Raw genomic sequence first — 17,718 nt, forward strand, 5'->3', positions numbered from 1 at the left:
TTGTTTTCTGCGTCCGTACTAGTATGGACGCCTAGTACTACCTAGAAGATATGAATCGGATATCTGTATCTGCATCCGCATCCGTGGAGCATCCGTACAATTTCTTACATCCGCATTTTACTATAAACAGATATCCACATATGCATCCGCATCCGCAAAATAAGACATCCTCAAACACATCCGCATCCGCGGATATCTAAATTTTCACATCCGATATATCTCTATACTGTAGTAGCAGCAGAGTAGTCCATGTCGTAGTAGCAAACAGGTCCACAGCTGTTTGAGGAGTCATTAGAGGCCTTCATTCCTGAGCAGTGTAAAGTACAACCATGAAACACTCAGGGAGTAGCCATAACTCATGTATAGTGAGTAATAACTATAGGCAATGACCATTGTTGTGTAGGTGCTATAGCCGTTCTAAGAGGGAAAGGGTGGTTGGGTACGAGTTATGACGTGCTCAAACTACGCATGGCAGGTAAAGAACTGACAGTCACCCTGCCATAAAACAAGAGATACAGTTCCCCCATAAATAAAAGCTAAAACCTGTTTGAGATTAACCATGACATTAACGGGAAATGTCGGCTTATTTAGGCCACCCCGGGTTAATTTCTCATTACACGTCCGTGGTAGGAAACTTCGAGAGTAAGGCCAAAAAGTAGACGAGTCAGAAAATCTACAAAGTACTAGTGGAAGTGTTATAAGATACACGACAGAAATTTTTTATCTTAGTAAATTTTCCCAGCGGATACTATTGTAGTTAACAATTAACTACAATGGGGTGAAAATACAGTGGAACCTCGGTATACGACCAGCTCCCTACTCGAACAACGCTCATCACTCGACCAAACAAATACGACCTACCAGAACTTCGCTGTAAACTATTTTGTGTTTCTTAGCAATTTTTGTTGTTTTTTTTTTCTTTCTTTTTTGTATTATTTGTATAAGTCACCATGGGCCATACGACTATTAGTGATAACAGCCAACCAAACAGAAAATTGGTTGGGAAGAACTTGTTCGATACTCAAAAGGAGCGACACTCGACCAACCTTCTGGAATGAATTAAGGTCGTATACCGAGGCAACATTGGAAAACATTAAAAGTGAATTCTTGGTGAAGAATGTAAAATAACAGGAGACACTTCCCTTCGCAGAAGTGAAAGCTTGCAAGATGAGAGTATTGTGGAAACAGATTCCCTGCCTAGCTAACTGATTTCTTATCTAACACAAGCATAACTAAATTTTGGGATGATGGTTTGAGCCTCTCGTCCATCCTTCTGTTTATATATCCTTCCTAGTTCATCCATAAGCGTAGCTATCTGTGAGAAAACAGAAAAATATATTTTTTAACACATCGGCAGTTTCCCACCGAGGCAGGGTGACCCGAAAACCACTTTCATCACTCACTCCTTCACTGTCTTGGTAAAGGGGTACCGATACTACAGTTTAAAACCTGCAACATATCTCCACCTCTCCTTCAGAGAACAGGCACTCTGGCTGACAGTTTTTCCTGAATCCCTTCATAAATGTTACCTTGCTCACACTCCAACAGCACGTCAAGTCATAAAAACCATTTGCCTCCACTCGCTACTATCCTACAAGCTCACGCACGCTTGCTGGAAGTCTAAGCCTCTCGCACACAAAAACCTTACCCCCTCGCAAAACTGTAGGGGATTTTTCGTAATCCAATATTCCAAAGAGCAGAAATATTGGAGTAACTTAAGCTCTCGGTCACTGGTCTCGACACACAAAGAACTGTCTGCTAGACGAGATAAATCAAAATTCAGAAAAACTGACGAGAATGACAGCACACTATGGTCACAGGAGAGCTCCAATGTGTATGTTATTCCTTCTCTTGTTCAGTGGTCTCTGGCTGCATGCATCGACCAAAAAAAAATTCAGCCAAATGGCCACTGAAAAGGGTGACTGTTACTTGCTGAAATTACCCATCTTAACTACTTGTTCCATACCTTCAATGGTTGGACATTTAAAAGGTATAGAGCGCATAGAATAAAATTAGCATTATAAGTATGAAAAGTATAAATTCTAACAATTTACATTCATTTCCATGATCAAATGCAATGTTTTTAACAGTTTACCTAATTATCATGTTGTCCTGTATGCACACTAGTAAAAAAGATATATACAGGGAGAGGTGTTTCTCTTGGTGTAGATACAAAATACTTATAATCTTCTTTCAAGTAACCGGCTGCATCCCACCGAGGCGGGGTGGCCCAAAAGGAAAAACGAAAGTTTTTTCCTTTTAAATTTAGTAATATATACAGTTATAATCAAAACCATAATTTTTAAAGGGGTGGACCGGTAAGCCAGTAGAAGGTCCTGGTCAGATGACTAAAAGCTCCAGCTGCGGGTCGTCATATGACTAAGATCCTCGTCAGAAAGCAATTGTCCAGTTTCTTGACAAACCTCGTACTCACCTCTCAGTGTGTGTATATATATATATGCTGAGACTTTGATTAATTCCCTGGTTTAGGAATTAAAGTATTCCTGTCTGGTGGTGACAAGGTTATGCGACGGTCTGGAGTTTTGAGACTGGCAACGGGTTCAAACCCCACCCGTGGTATGGCTTTTTTTTTAGTGACCCATGTGTAGATTTAATGGCTATGTTGTGGTGTATAATGTATGTTTTCCATTTGTTTCTAATATTTATATATTTGAAAAAAAGCCCACTTGCTTAAAAAAAAAAGGCCAACTGTTGGTTAAATTCCTACCAATAAATGACTGCACTGTAATTCTTTTTTTTTACCAAACTTAAAAATGATGGCTTATATCTTTTAAAACACATTTAATGAATATTGTGAATATTGGCACTCTTGTCGATATATAAAATGTATTTAGCAATTGCATTTATATCAAAATTCATTGTTCACGGACGTTAGAGGGGAATATCCAGCTCACCCTATCCCTGCCAATTTATTTCTATAAATATTTTTTTTTAAAAATTGCCATAAGCGTACATCGACAATTAATTTAGCTTTCTGTTTATTATATCCCGACTTAATTTTATCTGATTAAATATTTATAACACTAAGACGTAATAGTTGAGAGGAAATAATATTGCGTTAGTGGATACGCTTAGAATTGTTAAAATGGTTTAACATGTTTGTAAGGTTTTAAGAATATCTAGCCTGGACAGGACTCGCAGCAATGGTTTTAAGCTGGAAAATTTCAAGATTTAGGAAGGACATAGGAAAGCACTGGTTTGGTAATAGAGTTGTGGATGAGTGGAACAAACTCCCGAGTACCGTCATTGAAGCTAAAATGTTGTGTAATTTTAAAAAATGGTTGCATAAATACATGAGTGGGTGTGGGTGGGCTCGAGTTGAACCCGACTAGCTTGTGCTACTATACACAAATAACCCGCACATAAAAGAGAAGCTTACGACGACGTTTCGGTCCGATTTGGACCATTGACAAAGTCACACTAACAGAGGTGGAGCAGGACGGCTATATATAGGCAGGAAGAGGTGGTAGTAGTAGTAGTAGTACTTGTACTACTACTACCTCCACCTCTTCCTGCCTATATATAGCCGTCCTGCTCCACCTCTGTTAGTGTGACTTTGTCAATGGTCCAAGTCGGACCGAAACGTCGTCGTAAGCTTCTCTTTTATGTGCGGGTTATTTGTGTATTGTTCCAGTCACGGTATTGTGCCTTTTTGTTATTTATTTGTGCTACTAGGTCAGATGCCGTGCTCCTCCCTTAAGTGAATGTGACCTGACTAGGTTAAGGCATTGGCTCAAGCCGGTGCGAGAATTGGACCTGCCTCTCATAGGCCAGTAGGCCTGTTGCAGTGATCCTTCTTTATGTTCTTATTTACCAATCAGTTCATTTGAGTGAGCTATATAAGAGATTATTCTCCAGCAAGAAGTAGACAGTATTTTCCTTGATTCTTTACGTTGATTCCCACAGTTATACATTTGATATTGTGTATATATCTTTTCATTATTCCTTTCCTTGTTATTCACTAATTTTTTCCTATATGTTACTGTGTGTAAATATGTATTTTTCATATGTGTACATGTGTGTATGTGCTTAAGTATATATACTTGTGTAATATATGTGAGTAAAATGAATATTTTTCAAGATCATGTTCTTCATTTCATATCAATGAAACAATTCGATTGATCTTATTGAAACAATGAATAAACTATAACATGTGTACGAATGGTATACAATACCGACAAGATGAGATTAAGACACATGTGCAACATCTGGGTATCTTTATTGTAGACGTTTCGCCATCCAGTGGCTTTATCAATACATAGTTCTACTGTCTTCAAGTTATGTCCTAGAATTTGTATTGATAAAGCCACTGGATGGCGAAACGTCTACAATAAAGATAACCAGATGTTGCACATGTGTCTTAATCTCAGACTATAACATATTAAATATAAAAAAAATATTAAAATTCAGTCTAGTTCTTTGAAGCGGACTTGGAAAAAATGGAACAGATAGGTAGAATGTGGTTCCTTGACCACCCATATTTTGCATTAACAAATCAGTCGTGTCCTACCACAATTCCCTTGATATATAAAACACACGAGTTCAATGAAGCAACATGTCATCGGAAAATATTGGGTCCCTAGAGCTTATTTCTCTATATTAAAACTAATCCAAAAGAATAACAGCTATAACTAGTATAGTAACTTAACCTGTTCTGACTTACAATAAATGCAAAAACAGCAAAAATTTATCACTATCTTTTAAATACATTTCTGATGTTATCCTACCTTAGAGAGTGACCATTCTCAGGCTGTTTGTAACCATTTGTTGACTTTAGGTATTCACGATGGGGCTTCGATGTTCCGCTGGCGGTTCCGAACAGTTGTGAATCCTGACAAGGTCGCCAGCAGCCCTTTAGTCCCTCAAATGGTATATGAAAGGACCCATCCTACACATAAAAAATATAAGAACATTAATAACGGGTAAGAATAACTGTAGAGAAAGTATGGAAAATAATTTAATATGTAAATATGAAACACCTAAACATAAAACTTTCCGAGCTGAAGCAAATGATGAAAAATTAAATACAGTAATTAATAAGTAAGCTCATTCGGGTCATCGACACCATGCCTAACCCTTCTAGGGTAGGGTAGGTGCCTGAGTCCGAGCTTTTAGCTCATAAGACTGTCATTCCCATTAGCCCCCTTGGGGCGGGGATGGCAGACAAGAGAGGCCTAGCTTGTGGCTAGGCCTGGGGAGAGTTGGTCCCAAAGATGAGGAGGTACTTGTGCCTCCTCCCATGGGAGACTTAGGTCTCAGACACTCCCTAAAGAGGGAGCCAAGGCCGGGCCACCACTTGGAAAAGGCCCGGGCCGGGAGAATACCGACTAATCTTTAATAATAATAACTCATTCAGGTATACATAAATACAATTATACAAGGTATACATAAATACAATTATATAGATTATCATACAAAGCAGCATATGTATAGATAACCTATGATAACCCAAAAAAGTCAGAGTGATTTAATGAAACGTGTTTAATGTTCCAATATACAAATATACACAGTTCCAGGAACGACGGTGTTCCTGTGTGCAGATGGAACGTCGCATATAGCAGGATACAAGATGTTGACCATGAAGCAAGGGAAAGAAGACGTTGTCGCAGTTGGTTACGACTTATAAAGAATCCAGCCTCAATGAACTGTGGTAGACACAGTACAGGCACCCTGAGTAGACAAATGGGTAAATCGAAACGTTGATTTACAGTACTTTAATGAAAGCGGCTGAATGTCATGAAGACAGCAGATGGCAATTCCGAAGTGTGTTACGACACTCTTATGTGATGCCCAGAAGAGGTAAAATTAAATGTAGTCGCAGATACAGTGCTTAGATCTAGCTATCCGCCTCGTCTCGCATGAATCGAATGACCCAAGTCGAGCCACAGGGCTACAAGCTAAAAATAAGAAGTTAAAAACCTGCACAAGCAGTCATTTACAAGTTAAGCAGAAGGCCTTTAAAATAATTGGTGAGAACTCGGAACAATTACGTTAAAAGACGTAAGTCAGATAGGTCCAATTACATTAACATAAAAACCCAACACCTAGAATCTAAAACAAAAAATGAAGCAGGAGTGGAATTCTATACTTACAGACTTAATGGTACCAGGAAGTCAAGTGGTTTGAAAGTAGCTAGGAGGGTCCCTTGTTAACTCCCACCGGGTGGAATAAAAGAAGGGTAGAGAGGCTACAATGCCCGACCCTTACTGAACTACCATTCACCCATTTATACTACCACCACTATTCCATCTCAGCGTCCAGTCTTATCTAACAAACTTTTCCTTCACACAGGTGTAGACTAATACGTCATGGTGGTTGCTTCTGGCTTTCTTGGAAGTAGTCCTTGTACACGTCCTGTATTGACCAAGACTGGATATAGATTGACTGCTTGTCCGCTAGCCCAGGTGGCATTCAAAAATATTCATTCTAACTGTCACTTAGTGGTTACATTAGAGAAACACAACGAGTGTTAAAATTTAATAGAAAAGCAGGGTCAGTCTCTCAGTTTTGATAGAAAGGGGTTGGTCTCTCAGCCTTGGTAGAGAGGGAGTTCGGTCTCTTAGCGTTGGTAGAAAGAGAGGGCCTTCGTTCGGCCTTTGTAAAAAGGAGGGGGATCGGTCTTTCAGCCTTGGTAAAACGGGAAGTCGGTCTCTTATAAAGTAGAGGCCTAGTGGTACTTTTTGTATACTGCAGCAACAGTAAGGTGTAGCAAATTGCACTAGTAAAAGTGTGAGATTAATAGTGCATAAAACCATCAATGTTACATTATTCAGTATTATTACAATAATATGTCTTTGACAACATGGTACAAGGAATATCTTCAGCTCTGTTGCTACCATGTAATTTGCATGACATACTCCCACCAATGGGCTCTGCTTACCTCTGATGTTTTCTCCAGCTGCTGCAACTCACTTCTACTGCAGTATACCAAGTCTGGCCTCATGCCTCTTCTTCAGACTAAGGGACTAACCACCACCATTTAAGTCTGAGGTACTGATCACCTCAGAACTGCCTCGTCCCTTTTGTTGTCTATGTTACATTGATCAATATTAGACCAATGAATTCAATTATGGAGACGATAAGTTTCGGTAATAAAACATCTTTTGTGCTGCACATTGTCTAATTCATTAGCTGGTCAGTATCGTAGATTATTCATATGATACGTAATAAATTGTCCAAACTACTTTATATCATAGTTAAATAAGTCATGTTCGACAAGTATATTTCAACTGGTGAAAAATATGGGTAGAGGTTGTGGACGGGGAGGAAATTTGATGAGAGGAAAAGAGAGAAGAAATATCCTGGATGTGGATGGAAATGGTGCAGACAGCCAGGGAGGGCGTGTGTTTGAATAGGGTTGAGTTATTTCGTGTCAGGGAATAGTATTCATGGTAAAGGGGAAATTTTATTATTTTCTATATACTGAGTTCAACTCAGTTGTTTACTGGGGTTGAATCTCAGCTCCTGACCCCGCCTCTTAAACCACAATCGCAGACTTTATTGATTCCTAGCATCATGGGCCCTCTCATACATACTGTTGAAACTGTGTATTGAATTTATCTCTTCCAATTTGTCATCTAGCTCATTACATTTAGGTACCATCCTCAAACTAAAAAAATATTTCCTAACATCCCTGTTGCTCATTATGTGCATGCTAGTAACCCATCCATCGAAGGAATTAATTATCACAGTGACAGGACGAGTAGCCATTCAAAGTAAACAGGAGTTCAATACGTTCACCAAGATTAACTAGAAAATTAATATTGTTAAAATTATATTTTTTCTATATTTAGAAAAAACACCTTATATCTATATGTCAGGAAATTTCAGGGTTGTATCGTTTCACTTTTCTCATGCAATGGGTTCGATCCCCAAGTACGGATGGAAATATTTTGGCGTGATTCCTTTAAACAAGTGTTAGTCGACTGGTGCGGGTCGCCTTCTGAAGACAAAACCTAATATTTGCCGAAATGATGTGCATAACCAGGAGCTTTATATATAGTATGTTAATGATATCAGATTTGTCTGTAGCAATAAAAATTATTATTAATTATTATTATTATTATTATTATTATTATTATCTTAACAAGGAGAGAGAGAAATACACAGAGACAATGATGAAATAAGACATTTATTTGGAAAATTAATATTTGTTTGAAAATACACATCAATGATATGACAGATAATTGATTTAATAATAAGAGATACGACTACGCTTTGTTTTTTTAAGCAATGCTACACACTTTGACTTAGAACTGACCGATGTTGAACACATTTTGGCAAGTTCTCTGTCGTGGTAGAAGGTCCTCATAAGACCAGTAATTACCTTCTCCAAAGTTGAAGAGTCCCATTTCGCGATCCTGCGTTTGGTTATTGCCCGTAGATTCTCAATTGGGTTATGTCAGGAAAATTTCCAGGCCAATTTAGAACGCTTAGCCCATTCTCTTCCAAAAAAAATGTCAGCATTTTCCTGGAAGTGTAGCATGGAGGAAGATCCTGCTGGAAAATGCCTAATACATATTGGATATTCATTGCAAACATTTGAGAATTAACTACACAGCGACTACCATGTTAAGGCAAGAATACCAATCATGGTATAACTAGATATATTCTGTGCAATAAACTTTGGTAAATAAAGATTAATAAGTTTTGTATTACCGCCTCTGCTTCATCAACAGAAATAATGACACTACACCAAACCCAACAGTTAGATCGACCTAAACAGAGTTTATTCAATGAGGGAGAAGAACAGACATCACCTAGCTGACTAAACAATGGACTACCACTGACCAGCACCACGAGTGAGTCTACTGGGCGAGATAGACTCCAGGAAGCCTCTAAGAGTCTAAGTAATAGGGAGGGCAGTAAGTTGTTATGGGACGAAATTCATAAGGCATCTAGATATGAAAATGTTGTGATAATGGGAGATTTTAACTTTAGACAAATTGATTGGAACAATATGACAGGAAATCTTGAGGACATAAGAACATAAGAACATAAGAAAGGAGGAACACTGCAGGAGGCCTGTTGGCCCATACTAGGCAGGTCCTTTACAATTCATCCCACTAACAAAACATTTGCCCAACCCAATTTTCAATGCCACCCAAGAAATAAGCTCTGATGTGAAAGTCCCACTCAAATCCAACCCCTCCCACTCATGTACTTATCCAACCTAAATTTGAAACTACCCAAAGTCCCAGCCTCAATAACCCAACTAGGTAGACTGTTCCACTCATCAACTACCCTATTTCCAAACCAATACTTTCCTATGTCCTTTCTAAATCTAAACTTATCTAATTTAAATCCATTACTGCGGGTTCTCTCTTGGAGAGACATCCTCAAGACCTTATTAATATCCCCTTTATTAATACCTATCTTCCACTTATACACTTCGATCAGGTCTCCCCTCATTCTTCGTCTAACAAGTGAATGTAACTTAAGAGTCTTCAATCTTTCTTCATAAGGAAGATTTCTAATGCTATGTATTAATTTAGTCATCCTACGCTGAATGTTTTCTAACGAATTTATGTCCATTCTGTAATATGGAGACCAGAACTGAGCTGCATAATCTAGGTGAGGCCTTACTAATGATGTATAAAGCTGCAGTATGACCTCTGGACTTCTGTTGCTTACACTTCTTGATATAAATCCCAGTAATCTATTTGCCTTATTACGTACGCTTAGGCATTGCTGTCTTGGTTTAAGGTTGCTGCTCACCATAACCCCCAAGTCCTTTTCGCAATCTGTATGGCTAAGTTCTACATCATTTAACTTATAAGTACTAGGGTTATGGGCACTCCCAAGCTTCAGAACCTTGCATTTATCTACATTGAACTGCATCTGCCACTTTTCTGACCAAGAATAGAGTTTGTTTAAATCCTCCTGAAGTTCCATAACATCTACGTTTGAATCAATTATCCTACCTATCTTTGTGTCATCGGCGAATTTGCTCATATCACTAGTAATTCCCTCATCAAGATCATTGATATATATTATAAACAACAACGGGCCCAAGACTGATCCCTGTGGAACGCCACTTGTTACAGATCCCCACTCGGATTTAACCCCATTTATGGACACTCTCTGCTTCCTGTCAGTGAGCCATGACTCGATCCACGAGAGCACTTTTCCCCCAATGCCATGAGCTGCCACTTTCTTTAACAGTCTATGGTGCGGAACTCTATCAAAAGCCTTACTAAAATCTAAGTAAATAATATCAAATTCTTTATTGTGGTCAACAGCCTCAAAAGCTTTACTGAAGAAAGTTAATAAATTAGTTAGACAAGACCGGCCTCTTGTGAATCCATGCTGAGTATCATTAATCAAGCTATGCTTATCGAGATGGCTTCTTATAATCTCAGCTATAATTGACTCTAGTAATTTGCCTACAATTGAGGTCAGGCTTATTGGGCGGTAATTTGACGGTAACGACTTGTCCCCTGTTTTAAAAATAGGAATTACATTAGCCATCTTCCACATATCAGACACTACACCTGTTTGAAGAGATAAATTAAAAATATTAGTTAATGGTTCACAGAGTTCCATTTTGCATTCCTTAAGAACCCTTGAAAAAACCTCATCAGGACCCGGTGACTTATTTTGCTTCAGTCTGTCTATCTGCTTCACAACCATTTCACTAGTGACTGTGATGTTACATAATTTATCTTCTTCTGGCCCACTATAAAAATTAATTACTGGAATATTGTTAGTGTCTTCCTGTGTAAAAACTGAGAGAAAATAATTATTTAAAATCGAGAGCATAGTTCTAGCTGCCCAGACAACTTTTGTTCCGAGTAGGGAAATTAGATCTAACAAAAATGATCCCAAATGGATGAACAATAGATTAAAACATCTCATTGGTCAAAAGAGAGGCATATATAGGCGTATCAAAAGAGGGGATGGGCAGTTAAGAAATCAATATATTCAATTAAAGAGAGAAATAAAGAAAGGAATAAGAAAAGCAAAAAGGGATTATGAGGCTAAGGTCGCAAGGGATTCAAAGATTAACCCAAAAGAATTCTTTCAGGTATACAGAAGTAAGATTAGGGACAAGATTGGCCCACTTAAGAGTAACTCTGGTCAGATCACTGACAGTGATAAGGATATGTGTGAAATTCTCAATACCTACTTCCTCTCAGTTTTCACCCAGGAAAATACTAGCGAAATTCCTGGAATAATAGATTATGTAGAACAGGATCATAATAAACTATGTACGATTGTGGTAACTAGTGACATGATCCTCAGACAAATAGAGAAACTAAAACCTAACAAATCCCCAGGCCCTGATGAACTGTTTGCAAGGGTGTTAAAGGAATGTAAAGAGGAACTTAGCAAACCTTTGGCTAATCTTTTTAACATATCACTACAAACTGGCATAGTGCCTGATAAGTGGAAAATGGCAAATGTAATACCTATTTACAAGGCAGGTGACAGGTCCTTGGCTTCGAACTATAGACCAATAAGCCTTACCTAAATAGTGGGAAAATTTATTGAATCAGTAATTGCTGAAGCAATTCGTAGCCATCTTGATAGGCACAAATTGATTAATGAATCTAAGCACGGTTTTACAAAGGGGAGTTCCTGTCTTACGAATTTACTAACTTTTTTCACTAAGGTGTTTGAGGAGGTAGTTCATGGTAATGAATATGATATTGTGTATATGGACTTCAGTAAGGCTTTCGATAGAGTTCCACATCAGAGGCTATTGAGGAAACTTAAGGCACACGGAATAGGAGGAGAAATTTTTTTCCTGGGTAGAGGCATGGCTGACAAATAGGCAGCAGAGAGTTTGCATAAATGGGGAGAAATCAGAATGGGGGCACGTCACAAGCGGTGTTCCGCAGGGGTCAGTGTTGGGCCCGTTGTTGTTCACAATTTACATAAACGACATAGATGAGGGAATAAATAGCGACATAAGCAAATTTGCTGATGACACCAAAATAGGCCGTCCAATTCATTCTAATGAGGACATTAGAGCACTCCAGGATGATTTGAATAGACTGATGCAATGGTCGGAGAAGTGGCAGATGCAGTTTAATATAGACAAATGCAAAGTTCTAAATGTTGGACAGGAAAATAACCATGCCACATATAAACTAAATAATGTAGATCTTAATACTACTGATTGCGAAAAGGATTTAGGAGTTCTGGTTAGCAGTAATCTAAAACCAAGACAACAGTGCATTAGTGTTCGCAATAAAGCTAACAGAATTCTTGGCTTCATATCTAGAAGTATAAATAATAGAAGTCCTCAGGTTGTTCTTCAACTCTATACATCCTTGGTTAGGCCTCATTTAGATTATTCTGCTCAGTTCTGGTTACCGTATTACAGAATGGATGTAAATGCACTGGAAAACGTACAGAGGAGGATGACAAAGTTGATCCCATGTATCAGAAATCTTCCCTATGAGGATAGACTGAGGGCCCTGAATCTGCACTCTCTCGAAAGGCGTAGAATTAGGGGGGATATGATTGAGGTGTATAAATGGAAAACAGGAATAAATAAAGGGGATGTAAATAGCGTGCTGAAAATTTCCAGCCAAGACAGGACTCGCAGCAATGGTTTTAAGTTGGAAAAATTCAGATTCAGGAAGGATTAGGAAAGCACTGGTTTGGTAAGAACATAAGAACATAAGAATGTAGGAACACTGCAGAAGGCCTACTGGCCCATACGAGGCAGGTCCTTATCAAAACGACATCTACCTAAAGCTACTCAAGAAATAACTCCCAAGTAACTCCCGCACCCCCCATGACACCAATCAAACCCAGCCCCTCCCACTCATATATTTGTCCAGTCTCTTCTTAAAGCTACCCAAGGTCCTAGCCTCTATCACCCCACTGGGAAGACTGTTCCACGCATCTACAACTCTGTTAGAAAACCAGTACTTACCTATGTCCTTTCTAAATCTAAATTTATCCAACTTAAATCCATTATTCCTGGTTCTTACCTGGTTCGACACCCTCAGTACTTTATTAATGTCTCCCTTGTTTATGCCCGTCATCCACTTATACACTTCAATGATATCTCCCCTCATTCTACGCCTCTCCAGAGAGTGGAGATTTAAGGCTTTAAGTCTATCTTCATACGGGAGGTTCCTTACACAGTAAATCATTTTAGTCATTCTTCTCTGTATGTTCTCTAATGAGTCTATGTCCATCCTGTAGTAAGGGGACCAAAACTGAGCAGCATAATCTAAATGAGGCCTCACTAGTGATGTATAGAGCTGTAAAATAACTTTTGGACTTCTGTTACTTATACTTCTTGAGATAAATCCAAGTAATCTGTTGGCCTTGTTGCGCACACTGAGGCACTGCTGTCTTGGCTTTAGATTTCTGCTTACCATGACTCCCAAGTCTTTTTCACATTCTGTATGACCAAGCTCTACTTCACCTAGATTATAGCTTCGAGGGTTATTTTCATTACCAAGGGCAAGTACCTTACACTTATCCACATTAAACTTCATCTGCCATTTCTCAGACCAAGACATTAATTTGTTCAAATCGTCCTGGAGTTCATTGATATCCTCCTCAGAGTGAATTATACGGCCTATCTTTGTATCATCAGCAAACTTACTCATGTCACTAGTAATCCCTTCATCAAGGTCATTAATGTAAATTATGAACAAGAGAGGGCCTAAAACTGATCCTTGTGGAACGCCACTAGTGACTAATCCCCATTCAGATTTCACTCCATTAATGGTAACTCTCTGCTTTCTATTGGTAAGCCATGCCTCAATCCATGCTAGAACTTTACCTCCTATACCATGAGCTGCCACTTTTCTTAAGAGTCTCTTGTGAGGTACTCTGTCGAAGGCTTTACTAAAATCCAAATAAACAATATCATATTCCTTATCACTGTCAACTGCCTCAAATGTTCTATTGAAGAACGTCAGTAAGTTTGTCAGGCAGGAACGACCTCTCGTGAATCCATGCTGAGATTCATTTATCAAGTTATGCTCTTCAAGGTGACTTCTGATAATGTCAGCTATAATTGATTCTAATAACTTGCCCACTATAGATGTCAGGCTTATTGGACGGTAATTTGAAGGAGTGGACTTATCCCCTGATTTGAATATAGGAACCACATTAGCCATCTTCCACAACTCTGGCACAACACTGGTAAGGATGGACGCATTGAATACACTCGTTAATGGCTGACTAAGCTCCATCTTGCATTCCTTAAGTACCCTTGAAAACAACTCATCGGGTCCCGGGGACTTATTTTGTTTCAGTTTGTCTATCTGTTTAATAACCATGTCCCTCGTGACAGTAATATTAGTTAACTTAAATTCATCAGGAACTAAATAATTGTTAATTACTGGAATCTCATTTACATCTTCCTGTGTAAAAACTGACAAAAAATAGTCATTAAATAAGGAACACATTTCCAGTTCATTATCCGTCAGCTGTCCATTCCCAGATTTCAGAGGTCCTACTTTTTCCTTCACCTTCGTCCTATACACTTGAAAGAACCCCTTTGGATTAGTCTTTGATTCATTAGCAACTCTAATTTCATAGTCACGTTTAGCCTTTCTAATCGCCTTTTTTACTTCTCTTTTAAGCTGAACATATTGGTCAGTAAGGTTAACCTCTCCTCTTCTGATGCGCCTATAAATTCCCCTTTTCTCCCCTAATAGATGCTTTAGCCTCCTGTTAACCCATTTGGGATCGTTATTATTAGACCTAATTTCTCTCTGGGGAATGTATATACTCTGGGCACTGTGTACATTATTAAGAAAACAATCATAAAAGCAGATCCCTTCATATTCATAAGTATGATTATCGTCAATAAAATCATTAGCTAGATAACCCCAATCAAGATTAGACAGATGTTCCCTAAGTCCATTATAATCGGCAGAACGAAAATCGGGGATTTTTACTGTATTATCATTATTCTTGCATTCCCAATTAATGCTAAAGGTGATGGATTTGTGATCACTTGCGCCAAGCTCTTCAGTGATCTCCAGATTATTCACGAGTGTTTCCTTATTTGACAAGACTAGGTCTAGCAAATTATTACCCCTGGTAGGTTCAGTTACACTCTGTTTCAGAAAACAGTCCTGAACTGTTTCCATGAAGTCACTGGACTCTAGATTACCTGTCAAAGAATTCCAGTCAATTTGGCTAAAGTTAAAGTCCCCTACTATGACTACGTTACTGTGTCCAGAAGCCCTAACAATTTCGTCCCAAAGAAGTCTCCCTCTATCGTGATCCAAGCCTGGAGGTCGGTATATTACACCTAGAATTAGTTTTTCTTGACCCTCCACGAACTCTACCCAAACAGACTCTGTTACTGCTCCATCTATTTTTATACCTGTTTTTATGCAACAATTAATATTTTCTCGAACATACAATGCAACTCCTCCCCCCTTCCCATTACATCTATCCACATTGAACAACTTAAATCCCTGAATATTACACTCAGCAGTCATATCCCGACTCTTTAAATCATACCACGTTTCAGTTAATGCAATGATATCAAAGTTCCCAGCACATGCTACCAAACGTAGTTCATTAATTTTATTTCTTGCACTTCGACTGTTAGCATAAAATACCATCATATGTTTTTTCTTCTGCACATTTTTCCTATTCATCTTTGTTTTTACACAATTTCTGAAATTATCATTACCCAGAGTTACTCCATGACAGTTACTATTAAGATTCTTAATATCAGAGCATAAGTCAATATATCCATACTCATTATTAATCATTTCTAAACCCATACCTCTAACTAATCCTAGTTTAAAGTCCTAACAACCCCCTCAACTGAGTTAGCAAGAAAACCCACACCTGCCCTGGATAAGTGAACCCCATCCCTGGCATACATGTCATTTCGGCCATAGAAGTTGTCCCAGTTGTCAATGAATGGTACTGCATTATCCTTACAGTGTTTATCCAGCCAACAATTAATACCAATTGCTCTGGACAACCATTCATTACCAACACCTCTTCTTGGCAAAATGCCACATATAACAGGGCGCCCCCCCTTCTTCCTAATCATGTCTATAGCTGTCCTGAACTTTCTAACTAAATCCTCACTTCTACGCTTGCCTACATCATTGCCTCCAGCACTGAGGCAAATAATAGGATTGATCCCATTACCGTTCATGATGTTGTCAAGCCGGCTAACAATGTCCTCCATCCCAGCCCCAGGAAAGCATACCCTTTGTCTCCTACTCCTGTCCTTCAAGCAGAATGCCCTATCCATGTATCTAACCTGGCTATCCCCAACAACAACAATATTCTTACCTTCCTTGTTGTCGTTCGTCGTGACGATCCCAGTAGTAGACTCACATTCGTCGGGTAGCACCGAGAATGCGTTGGAGGTTTCCACGGGAGTTTCCACAGCAGTCTCTTTCTTCTTCATCGTTTCTGGCTTTCCATTCGTCTTCTTGATCGTCAACTTCGTCGTCCCCTGCTGTCCAGCCACTGACCACGATCCCTTCTTGACCTGAGGACTCGAAACAGGAGGACTACTACGAATCCTCTTGTTTTCCTCGGTCAATCGCCGTATCTCCATCTTCGCTGCCCTCAATTCTTCCTTAAGTTGCTGGTAAAGTTGCTCGATGGAGGGCATCTTGGTTCAGTCCACGGGAGCAAACAAGACACTTCTTCACAGAGTTAAGTACAGGTCAGCACTCAAAGTACAGGTCACCACTCAAGAGCACACAAACAGGTCTTCACAGAGTAAGTTGTGGATGATGTGACTTTGTAAATGGTTAAAGTCGGACCGAAACGTCGTCGTAAGCTCCTCTCTCCCACGTGCGGGCTATTTGTGGACACATGGTGTCACATGACTACCACAAATATTCTGTGCACAGAATACCATAACCTAATAATTGAAACGAAACTAATAATAATTTTAATACTAATAAAATGATATAGATAATTGCTCGGAATGACAACTACACTGAAATGAACCTGTAATTTAGAGCTATATCACACTCGTCTGTGTCTTTTACCTCCCATGTATGACCTCTCGGCTCAATTAATTCTGTCAAAGCCTCTGAGAACCTTGTATGTAATAAACATATTTCTCGTAATCCTCTGAAATCGTCAGGTTTAGTTCTTTAAGTGTCTCTTCCTAACTCAATCCCTTCAACTCTGAGACTAGCCTTGTTGCAAATCTTTCGACCCTGTCTAGTTCTGGTATACTCTTGTTCAGGCGATTGCTCCATGCTGGTGCTGCATACTCCATGATGGGCCTAATATATCATGTAAACAGTCGTATTTAGGTCTCTGAAGGCAATTCTGAGATTTGCTATTTTTGCATATACTACAGAAGTTACGTGATTTATGTTTACCTCTGGTGGTATGTTGGGTGTGAGGTTCACTCCAAAAACCACAGAGCGTAATCTGTGGGTTTTCACCTCTTAAGCTGTACTTTTTTTTCTATTCCCAATTTTTATGACCTACCTTCAGTACATATAACATGCGTCCACTACATCACTCTCCAGATTGTTCCACTTCCTGACAACTCTATGAGTGAAGAAACACTTCTTAACATCCCTGTGACTCATCTGAGTTTTCAACTTCCAGTTGTGACCCTTTGTTGCTGTGTCCCATCTCTGGAATATCCTGTCACAATCCACCTAGTCAATTCCATTCAGAATATACATTCTCTAATTTAATGACGTTCTTAAAAAAGTATGGGTTCCATACAGGTGCTACACACTCCAATATGGGCCTGACGTACAC

The sequence above is a fragment of the Cherax quadricarinatus genome, chromosome 58 (assembly GCF_038502225.1).
Source record: "Cherax quadricarinatus isolate ZL_2023a chromosome 58, ASM3850222v1, whole genome shotgun sequence".
Taxonomy (NCBI): Eukaryota; Metazoa; Arthropoda; class Malacostraca; order Decapoda; family Parastacidae; genus Cherax; species Cherax quadricarinatus.